Below are 12,929 nucleotides of genomic sequence, written 5' to 3'. Positions count from 1 at the left end.
ATAGAGGAGGTGGGGGAGATATGGCAATGATGGTGGAGCAGGTGGGGGGAGAAATGGCAATGATGATGGAGTAGGAGGGGGGAGATATGGCAATGATGACGGAGCAGGTTGGGGGAGATATGGCAATGATGACAGGGCAGGTGGGGGAGATATGGCAATGATGATGGAGCAGGTGGGGGGAGATATGGCAATGATGGAGGTGGTGGGGGGAGATATGGCAATGATGATGGAGGTGGTGGGGGGAGATATGGCAATGATGGAGAAGGTGGGGGAGATATGACAATGTTGGAGAAGGTGGGGGAGAGCAATGATTGGGATGGGGAAGAGCAATTATGGAGGTAGGAGAGAGAAATGATGGGGAATTATTTGGACGCTATTTGCTGTTAATATCTGGTCTGGTCATGGCATGGTGGTATTTCTCCCTTGTATGTAGTAATATTCGGTCACTATGGGGTGGTAATATCTGGTCTGGTCAAGGTGTGGTGATATTTCTACCTTGTATGTGGTATTATTCGGTCACTATGTGGTGGTAATATGTGGTCTGGTCATGGTTTAGTGGTATTTCTCCCTTGCATGTGGTATTATTCGGTCACTATGTGGTGGTAATATGTAGTCCAGTCATGGTGTGGCAGTGTTTCTCCCTTGTATGTGGTACTGTTTGTGTTGGTAAAGTGGATTGTGTTGTGTATGGCAGTCATCTGTTCTCTCTGATATTAATTAGGAGAAGATTCTTTGTTTCCATTAGTGATTAATTAAATACTTGGAACAAGATGCACTTACAGGGGTTCTCCGATGAAAACAAGTAATCACCTCTCCACAGGATAAGTGATAAGTTATTGATTAGTGGGGGTCTGAATGCTGGGACCTGCACCGATTGGTAGAATGTGGAGCTTTTATCCCCATTAGACTGGAGCTCATGTGCGACTTGACCACTGATCCATTCATTCCCTCAATGGCTGTTCTTGTTTTTTTTCTGGAAACCCCAAAGAGAATGAAGGGAGCTGCAGTCAGACGTCCCACCTGCCGCTGCATTTTAAAATGGGGATAAGTGTCCTGACAGGGATAAAACTTCCCCATTCTTCTGATCGGTGCGGTTTCCAATGTTCGGACCCAAACGATCAGTCAGTTATCACCTATCCCGTGGAGCCCTTGGATCGGTGATAACTTGTTTTAACCAAAGAACCCCTTTACTGCAAACTACCGTAATTGTACATCCTAGTTATAGCATGTGCACAGTAGATGTGCAGGAGCCGCCTGTGATTTACAGCAGACGCTCCACTATAACGGGGATATCGGCTATCAGGTATTTACATATAGCTGTAGGGTGGGCCCTGAGGATCAATTCCTCCTGTGGGACCCAGACACCCCAGTCCGACACTGTATATATATATATATATATATATATATGTATATATATATATACGAGAGATGCCATTAAAATGGTATTGGTTGTATATCTCATACTTATGTTCAAAGATATATTGACCTCTAGAACCATGCCACTACTACAAGCCCAACAGGCACATGCTCACTGGGCTGCAGCCCTCACCTACATTGTGGGCCATCGGCCGTGGTTTTGCAGCTGCTGGCCTTTTAATATTTTTTCATGTCCATGTCGTGTGTACCCGCCCATGCGCGCCCATGCACGACGCACACGCACAGCGTTCAGTACACCGCAGTGGCGTACTCTTTGCCAGGCCTAGTGCCAGATAGTGTTATCAGGATGTTCTTGGTAGAAGGGGCTACCGCTCTCTGCGCGCCGGCTCCTTACTTTCCTGCAGGCTCATCTTCAAGCTCTGGGAGGGCTGCATGCTACACTGATTCATCTCCAGGCTATGGATGAGTTAACAAGCTGAGGCCATGTAATGTATGTACATCAGCCCCAGTGTATCCTACTGTATATGATGTGTATACATCAGCCCCAGTGTATCCTATGTGATGTACATACTGTACATCAGCACCTGTATATCCTATATGATGTATATACATCAGCCCCAGTGTATTCTATACGATGTATATACTGTACATTAGCTCCAGTATCTCTTATATGATATATATACATCAGCCCTAGTGTATCCTATATGATGTTTGTACATCAGCCCCAGTGTATCCTATATGATGTATATACTCTACATTAGCACCCGTATAACCTTTAAGATGTACTATATATACATCAGCCCCAGTGTATCCTATATGATGTTTGTACATCAGCATGTCACAAGGAGGTTTTCTCTAACATCACAAACTGTGATGGCGGCGTCCAAGTCTGTGGATTCCACAGATTCATATACTGCTCCTTGTAACTCCATTGATAGCTATGGTCAGTGCAGGGTGACTAGGGCATCGACTCTTAGAGCTGCAGCTCCTTGGCAGGTGAGCAAAAGTTAGTCTTTGCTGGGCTGAGGTTGTTGACTGCCTTTGATCACATGCTAGAGGAGAACCAGTCGTGTCTGCTGTTTCTCCATTTAAGCCGGCTGTGCTTTGCTGGCAATGCCAGTATCGTTTTTCTCTATCCTGTTCTGGAAAGGTGAACACATACTGGTTTAGTGGTTATTGCTAAAGTTGTTGCAAGCGTTGTTTGGTAACCCTTTCCTTTTTCCCTAGGTGTCTTTATATTACTTTGTTGCCTCTCGGGCTTTAGACTTTATATTCCTTTGTGTATTTCCCTGAGAGCGTGTTGTGTGACTGTGCTTCAGTTCTGTCCTATCTTGTTTTGTATTCCCCCCATACACTGTACAAACTAGTGCTGCTTAGGAGCATAGTAAGGAACGAGGCTCGGGCATCTCCACATTCAGGAGTAATCCTGGGAACAGAAATAGCTAGGGACCCCGAGCCTGAGGGTCAGAATAGGAGCACACTTGCTATCCCACAGTCACACCATGACACAGCCCCAGTGTATTCTATATGATGTATATATATCGGCCCCAGCGTATCCTATATGATCTATGTACATCACTCCCAAGGTATCCTATATGATGCATATACACTGGCACAAGCGTATCCTATATGATGTATATACATAGTCTCCAGCATATCCTATGTAATGTATGTACATCATCACCAGTGTATCCTACATGACGTATATACATCAGCCCCAGTGTATCTTATATTATGTATACTGATCAGCCCCAGCATCCTATATGATGTACAGGTGCATCTCACTAAATTAGAATATCATCAAAAGTTAATTTATTTCAGTTCTTCAATGCAAAAAGTGAAACTCCTATATTATATAGAGTCATTACACACAGAGTGATCTATTTCAAGTGTTTATTTCTGTTAATGTTGATGATTATGGCTTACAGCCAATGAACAAAAGTCATTATCTCAGTAAATTAGAATACTTTACAGCAACAACAGCTTGAAAAATGTTTTTAAAATCCGAAATGTTGGCCTACTGAAATGTATGTTCATTAAATGCACTCAATACTTGGTCGGGGCTCCTTTTGCATCAATTACTGCATCAATGCGGCAATGTGGCATGGAGGCGATCAGCCTGTGGCCCTGCTGAGGTGTTATGGAAGCCCAGGTTGCTTTGATAGCAGCCATCAGCTCGTCTGCATTGTTGGGTCTGGTGTCTCTCATTTCCTCTTGACAATACCCGATAGATTCTCAGGCCAATCAAGCTCAGTGATACTGTTGTTTTTAAACCAGGTATTGGTATTTTTGGCAGTGTGGACAGGTGCCAAGTAGGGTTGAGCGAGTATGTTCTGACCGAGTGTGCTCGGGCCGAGCTCCGAGTATTTACAGCTGCTCGGTGATGAGGTTAAATCGCTCCCATGTGCATGATTTGCAACTGTTTAACTGCTTTATTACATGTGAGGAATGTGTAAGAAATAGACATTCTTCACATGTAATAAAGCTGTCAAACAGTTGCAAATCATGCACACAGGAGCGATTTAACCTTATCACCGAGCAGCTGTAAATACTCGGAGCTCGGCCCGAGCATAGTCGGCGAAAGGGTTAATAGAACATACTCGCTCAACACTAGTGTCAAGTCCTGCTGGAGAATGAAATTTCCATCTCCAAAAAGCTTGTCGGCAGAGGGAAGCATGAAGTGCTCTAAAATTTCCTGGTAGACGGCTGCGCTGACTTTGGTCTTGATAAAACACAGTGGACCTACACCAGCAGATGACATGGCTCCCCAAACCATCACCGATTGTGGAAACTTCACACTAGACCTCAAGCAGCTTGGATTGTGGCCTCTCCACTCTTCCTCCAGACTCTGGGACCTTGATTTCCAAATGAAAATTGGAACTCTGGGACCTTGTGGAGTGTGTCAATGACTGCCTTCTGGACATCTGTCATGTCAGCAGTCTTCCCTATGATTGTGGAGCCTTCTGAAACAGACTAAGGGTATGTGCACACGATGCAGAAATGAAGCAGAAAATTTCTGCATCATTTCTGCATCTCCCTGGCAGAAAAAACGCATGCAGATTGTGCATGCGTTTTTCCTGCAGAATACATGCGGATCCACATGCAGATTCACATGCGTTTCCGCATGCAGATTGACAAGCGCTTTCCAGGCGATGTTAGCATCACCTGGAAAGTGCTTGATAACTAGGTCACACTATATAAATCCATGCAAACAGCATGGATTTATACAGTGTGAACCGAGAGAGTGTATATACTTACCTCCGATGGCCCGCGCTGTCCTGCTCACTCCGTTCTCCCGGCTGCCGGCAACTTTGAATTGAAAGACCTGCCGACGTCAGCGTCACGTGACCCGTCACATGACTCTGACGTCACCGCAGGTCCTACAACTCACTGCAAGTGCCGGGAACCAAGCGGGAGCGGTGCGCGGGCCGACAGAAGGTAAGAATACATTTATTTTTTATTTTATTCTTCTTTTTACAGCTTTTTTAATGATACCTGGGTGTGGATGAGACTCTCCTCTCCTCCACACCCGGGTACCATCCGCACATTAGAACGCACCAATTACGCAAGTACAAATGCTGTCTTGCGGAATTGGCGCGTTCTAATGCAAGTCAATGGCGGCGAAATCGCCGCGTTTCCGCAAATTTAATTGACATGCTGCGGATTTTTGACCGCAGCGTTAACGCTGCGGAAAAATCCGCATCATGGGCACAGCACATGCGGATTTCCATTGGGGAACATTGCTTCCCTTCTACCATGCGTTTTTCATGCGTTTCCGCGGCGTTTACGCAACTGCAAAAACGCCGCGGAAACGCATGAAATACGCATCGTGTGAACACAGCCTAAGGGACCTTTTAAATGCTTAGGAAGCCTTTGCATGTGTTTTTTTGTTAATTATTTTAATTCACTGAGATAATGGCTTTTGTGTTTTCATTGGCTGTAAGCCATAATCATCAACATTAACAGAAATAAACACGTGAAATAGATCACTCTGTTTGTAATGACTCTATATAATATACTAGATGGTGGCCCGATTCTAACGCATCGGGTATTCTAGAATATGTCTCCCGACGGTGGCGTACTTATTTTAAATCTGCCGCCAATTGGCCGGAGACCGTGTTTAAATTTGGCGCCACAATCGCAGATTGGTCGCCGCGGGCGGCCGCGAGCAATCAGCAGAGCGGTGTTTAAATTTGGCGCTGAAATAGCTGATTGGTCGCGGCCGGTGGCTGCGACCAATCAGCGAACCGTGTTAGTGAGGACCGGGGAGCATCCACCTGCCTTATAATGCCCCAAGCAGGTTGTCACTTCCCCCTCCCCCATATAATGCCCCATGCAGGATGTCACATCGCCCCCTCCCTTATAATGCCCCATGCAGGATGTCACCCCCCCTCCCTTATAATGCCCCATGCAGGATGTCACTCCCCCCCATATAATGCCCCATGCAGGATGTCACATCCCCCCCTCCTTTATAATGCCCCATGCAGGATGTCACATCCCCCCCTCCTTTATAATGCCCCAAGAAGGATGTCACATCCCCCCCATATAATGGCCCATGCAGGATAATGCCCCATGCAGGATGTCACATCCCCCCTCCCTTATAATGCCCCTTGCAGGATGTCACATCCCCCCTGTATAATGCCCCATGCAGGATGTCACATTCCCCCCTTCTTTATAATGCCCCATGCAGGAAGTCACATCCCTCCTATAGAATGCCCCATGCAGGAAGTCACATCCACCCTATATAATACCCCATGCAGGAAGTCACATCCCCCCTATATAATGCCCCATGGAGGAAGTCACATCCCCTCCATAGTGCCTCATGCAGGATGTCACATTCCCCCCACCCTTATAATGCCCCATGCAGGATGTCACTCCCCCCCCACCATATAAATGCCCCATGCAGGATGTCACCACCCCCCTTATAATGCCCCATGGAGGAAGTCTCATCCCCCCTCCCTTATAATGCACCATGCAGGGAGTGACATCCCCCCTATATAATGCCCCATGGAGGAAGTCACATCCCCCCCATAGTGCCCCATGCAGGATGTCACATCCCCCCCTCCCTTATAATGCCCCATGCAGGAAGTCACATCCCCCCTATATAATACCCCATGCAGGATGTCACATCCCCCCCATAGTGGCCCATGCAGGATGTCACACCCCCCCTCGCTTATAATGGCCCCTCCACGATGTCACACACCCCCACCCCACCATTTAATGCCCTATGCCCCCATACAATAAAAAAAAATCCAATACTCAGCTGCTGCTCCGGACTCCAGCGTAGCCGGCATCTTCCCGCTGCGCGCTGTGACCGCTCAGGAGAGAGTGCAGTGTAAAGACGTCACCGAGCCCTCTGACCTGAGACGTCACAGAGCGGCAGTGGAAGACACAGGAGCTGCTGCGGAGGCACAGCGAGGGGTAAGTATGGCGCCGGGTGCTGGGGCCCTGAGCAAGCGGGGGGAGGGGAGGGGGGGAGAGGGGAGAGGAGCGGAGAGGGGAGGAGAGGAGAGGGGAGGGGGGGCGTCACACTTGCCGTCGGGAGATAAGCGGCCGTAGCCGCTGATCTCCCGACGGTAGCCGCATGGAGGTCAGCGGCGCCTCCGGTCAGGGGACTTATGCTGCGAGCAGCCGGCTGCATCTCCCGGCCGCATCGCCGCTGACCTCCGTGCGGCAGATGAGCCGCTAACGGCCGCCATCTTTTTCTGAAATGCCGCGTTGCTGATTGGCCGCGCCAGACCAATCACCGACGCGGGATTTCCTGAACAGAAGGACAGACAGATTGACAGACGGGATAAGACAATTATATTAATGACTCTATATAATATATGAGTTTCACTTTTTGTATTGAAGAACTGAAATAAATTAACTTCTTGATGATATTATAATTTAGTGAGATGCACCTATATATACATCGACCCCAGTGTATCCCATGTGATGTATATACATCGTCCCCAACGTATCCTATGTGATGTATATACATTGTCCCCAACGTATCCTATATGATGTATATACACAGGGGTGGATTAAGAGTAGCCAGGGCCCCGGGCAGTTTAAAAGGTGTGCCCACCCCCCCCGCAGGTACCGGATGTATCACGTGACATGTGACATGATCCCCTTTGATAGATCATGTGATTGGTCATGTGATCAACACACAGATGTTCTGATCACATCTATAGACAGAGAATGAGGAAAAAAAATTTCCATAACATAGCACTATATATAGTAGATCAGGGTGGCAGATTAATTTTCCGGAGGGGCCACATGAGAGATCGTGACTGTTATGTAGGCCGATCCAATAGGCTGAAATTAATTCTGCTCCATATTAATATTAACAAAATAATTTAAAAAAATTATATTAATTGTATGACTTAATATTGAGCAGAATTAAGTATGCTGACATCCCTCTATATACAGTATGAGCCCCCGCATAGCTCCCTAGATACAGTATGAGCGCCCGCATAGCTCCCTAGATACAGTATGAGCCCCCGCATAGCCCCTCTATATACAGTATGAGCCCCCACATAGCCTCCTATATACAGTATGAGTCCCGCATAGCTCCCTAGATACAGTATGAGCCCCTGCAGAGCCCTGTACATATAGTATGAGCCCCCACACAGCCCCCTACATACAGTATGAGCCCCCACATAGCCCTGTACATACAGTATGAGCCCACACACTGCCACCTACATACAGTATGAGCCCCTACATAGTTATTTAGATACAAAATGAGTCTGCACATAGCCCCTATATACAGTATGAGCCCGCACATAGCTCCTTATATACAATATGAGCCTGCACATAGCTCCCTATATACAGTGTGAGCCCGCACATAGCTCCCTATATACAGTATGAGCCCGCACATAGCGGTCTAGATACAGTATGAGCCCCCGCAGAGCCCTGTACATATAGTATGAGCCCCCACACCCCCCCTACATACAGTATGAGCCCCCGCATAGCCCTGTACATATAGTATGAGCCCACACACTGCCACCTACATACAGTATGAGCCCCTACATAGTTACTTAGATACAATATGAGCCCGCACATAGCTTCCTATATACAATATGAGCCCGCACATAGCTTCCTATATACAATATGAGCCCGCACATAGCTCCCTATATACAGTATGAGCCCGCACATAGCTCCCTATATACAGTATGAGCCCGCACATAGCTCCCTTCTCTGATCGACTGTCGGTTCCACAGCAAGCTCAGAGAATGGTCGACTCCCACTCTGGGGGCGGCAAATTGCAGCTGCCTGGGAGACACCTCTGACCACCGCATGAGGTGGCCCGAAGGCACCCCCCTGACGGCTGTACCCAGGTCACATGCCCCTCCTCTTCCCCTAGGTACGGCCCTGTAGAGTCTATATGAGAATACATGACTATCTATAATATAATCAGGGATGTGTCCGTCTGTCCGAAGCCTCTATAGACTGTGCACGCAATGCGCCTGCACAGTCTGGCCGGAGACAGAAGAACACATCAGATGTTACAGGTGACAGGGAGGAGGACGAGGATAAAGGATTGTAATGACGGAGATCACGTCATACTGCCATCTTCGGCGCCATTAGGACACATACCTTGATGTCCGGCGAGGTTGGAGGAGTGTGGCGTTGTGGTTCATGCATGCGCAGGTGCGAACTCTGGCGCCACACTCCTTCAGCCTTGCCGGTGTTCGAGGATGCGCTGCAAGCGAGAGGGGAAAAGGCGAGTAGGAGTGTTGTTTTTTTTTGTATGGATGGAAGAATATCAGAGCAGGCAAGATGGGGGAACATATACCAGGATGGGGGATAAGGATGGGGAGGGAGCATATACCAGGATGGGGAGGGAGCATATACCAGGATGGGGAGGGAGCATATACCAGGATGGGGGAGCATTTGGTTTTAGTAATGGGGTCTGGCCCGACGCCGGTTCAGTCATTACTTTGAGTATACAGAGCAACCCCTGTAATCCTGGCCCTGACTGACAGCCTGTCTCAATGTAGAGTCAGTGTCAGTCAGGGCCGGGGGCTCGGTTGCAGAGGATGCTCTGTATACTCAGAGTGGTGACCGAACCGGCACTGCCCTCATGACTGAAACCGAATGCTGGCGGAGTAGAATAAAGATCATTTTCTCCCCACTGCATTCAGCTACTGGGCAGTATAAAAACGCTGTTTACCTGAACGCAGGTTAATAGCGTTATTTCCGATGAAAGGAACCCTTTAATTTTGTAGCACATTACTTCAATGAAATGGTGCCGGAGTCAGTGCATGCGCTTACCACGCTATCCAGCGCCATTTTATTGAAGTGTTTATGAGAATTCGCAGACACAGTGTCTTAAAAAAAATGGCGCCAGAAATGTACCACTAAAAATGCTTGTGACCCGGGTGTAAAACGGGTTCAATAGCTAGTATAATATACTGTGATACAGACATTAGATGTTATACTATACACATTATTATATCCCATCTCATGTCTGTACCACAGTATTATATACACTAATCTGTTTACTGGATGTGACATTTTGTACAGGGATATACACTGTACTGATCACACCTGCCTACAGGACCTCACATATCATATATGGATCAGTACAGTATGTGATGTCCTGCAGGTTCAGGGTTGATCAGTCAGTGCAGGATCCTCTATGCAATGTCTGTGGTCGCTCTGCTGGGGCTCAGTGGGATTTATTACAGGACTCTGAATTTTCCTGCAGATCTGGTGATGCTGGAGCCGATGACCCAGAGTGACCTGATCTGCAGCAACGATGAAAGTCCTGCAATAACTTATACAGAGCCCTATCAGAGCGGCCGCTGAACTGACACTATGGAATCTTATGCAAACTCATCAGGAGGGGAGCAGCATCCTGCAGCCCCCTCCTCACTCCACACATCTTCTCCAGACCTCATATTTACCGCCATTCACTGACCTGATCCACCAGCTCCTCTCCCGCAGGATAAAGAAGCTCCACGCGCTGCTGTGTGATGTCAGCCCTGGAGACGCAGCACACAGCGCGCAGGGTGCGTGTCTGCCTCCCTGTGATGTGGCCGGCGTCTAAAAGGTACAGTGCGGTCCCCCTGCCAAACCTGCCCCTGCCTCTGCACAAAACATTATAATGAGGGCAATCTGGCCATGGGTCCCCCTGAAGCCTCGGGCCCCGGGCGGTAGCCCAAATTGCCTTCATTATAATCCGTATATACATCAGCCCCAGTGTATCCCATGTGATGTATATACATCGTTCCCAGCGTATCCCATCTGATGTATATACATCGGCCCCAGTGTATCCTATGTGATGTATATAGATCGCCCCCAGCACATCCCCTCAGAAGTATATACATCGGCCCCATTGTATCCTATGTAATGTATACATATCATCCCCAGTGTATCCTATGTAATGTATATGCATCGGCCCCAGATTATACTATCTGATGTAAACAGCATAATTAAGTGCTGTATTTAGTGTGGACCTGTGTATATAGCATGTAGTGAGGTGCTGTGTGTAATATATAGTGTAGATGTGATGTGAATATAATATGTGTGTATAGCATATAGTGTGGGCTGCACATTTTATATAAAAGGCACATCTCTACACTATATAGTATACACACAGCTCCATACCATGTTTTATAACCCAGTATATAGTGTGGAGCTCTGTATATATTGTGGACTTCCCACTAAAAGTTATGTACTCAGGCACAGCACCACACTAAATAACTATATACACAGCTCCATAGTTCATACTATAATATATATACTATAATATTTACTACATGTATATACAATGGTCCCAGTGTTTGTGTGGGTATATATATATATATATATATATATATATATATATATATATATATATATATATATATATTTATTTAGATGTTTGTAGCATATATTTTGGAGCTATGTATGCTGTGTATAATTCTCCCTATGGCCACGGCCCCACTATCAGTATTTGGTCAGTATTCGGTCAGTATTTTTTCTCAGGAGTTGGAGACAAAACCAGGAGTGGGTGATAAATCCAGAATTGGTGACTTGTTTCTATTATACCTTTTCTCTGATTGTTCCTCACCTGGTTTTGGCTCCCACTCCTGAGAAAATATACTGACCAAATACTGATAGTGGGGCCGTGGCCTTACACACAGTATATATAGGACATGAGAAGTGGTACTTTGCAGTGTACTGTATATATACAGAATAATACAGATACTGACAATTGCAACCAGCATACAGACAGAAGTGGTACTGTGCAGTGTATACTGTATATACAGAATAATACAGATACTGCGGAAATAATACTGACCGAATACTGACCAAATACTGATAGTGAGGCTGTGGCCTAAGTCTCAGTATCTGTATTATTCTGCATATTTACACTGCACAGTGCCACTTCTCCTGCCCTGTATACTGGGTGTAATTCTCAGTATCTTTATTATTCTGTATATATACACTGCACAGTACCACTTCTCTTGTCCTGTATACTTGGTGTAATTCTTAGTATCTGTATTATTCTGTATATATACACTGCACAGTGCCACTTCTCCTGTCCTGTATACTGGGTGTAATTCTCAGTATCTGCATTATTCTGTATATATACACTGCACAGTACCACTTCTCCTGCTCTGTATACTGATGTAAATCTCAGTATCTGTATTATTCTGTGTATATAAATTGACTGCAATATTCTCAGTATCTGTATTAATCTGTATATATACACTGCACAGTACTACTTCTCCCGTCTTGTATACTGGTTTTAATTCTCAGTATCTGTATTATTCTGTGTATATACTGTATATAGACTGTATATAGACTGCACAGTACCACTTCTCCTGTCCTGTATACTGGGTGTAATTTTCAGTATTTGTATTATTCTGTGTATATACTGTATATAGACTGTATATACACTGCACAGTACCACTTCTCCTGCCCTGTATACTGGGTGTAATTATCAGTATCTTTATTATTCTGTATATATACACTGCACAGTACCACTTCTCCTGCCCTGTATACTGATGTAAATCTCAGTATCTGTATTATTCTGTGTATATAAATTGACTGCAATATTCTCAGTATCTGTATTAATCTGTATATATACACTGCACAGTACTACTTCTCCCGTCTTGTATACTGGTTTTAATTCTCAGTATCTGTATTATTCTGTGTATATACTGTATATAGACTGCACAGTACCACTTCTCCTGTCCTGTATACGGAGTGTAATTTTCAGTATTTGGATTATTCTGTATACATATAGACTGCACAGTGCCATTTCCTCTCTCCTATTCTTGGAGAGGCTGTATTACAGTTAGGTAGAGTCATTATTGGTTTATAATTTTCTACATTCCTATGGGCAAATAAAAATACATTTTGAAATCCTGTTTAAATGGGTTATCCCAAGTTTGGAAGTTATCCCCCTTCTTATGGATAGGGGATGACTTTCTGATCACTGCGGACCTAACCACTGGGACCACCATGATCCAGAGAAACGGAACTGTGAAAAGATAAATGGAGCTGTGGTTGATGATGCGCACTGCTGCGCCATTCACGTGGGGCTCGTCAAATAACTCCTTTAAGAGAGT

This window comes from Phyllobates terribilis, unplaced genomic scaffold (genome assembly GCF_046119375.1).
Source record: "Phyllobates terribilis strain yellow unplaced genomic scaffold, ASM4611937v1 Scaffold_442__1_contigs__length_1511491, whole genome shotgun sequence".
Taxonomy (NCBI): domain Eukaryota; kingdom Metazoa; phylum Chordata; class Amphibia; order Anura; family Dendrobatidae; genus Phyllobates; species Phyllobates terribilis.
The sequence above is the reverse complement of the archived record's forward strand: the minus strand, read 5'-3'. Positions refer to the sequence as shown.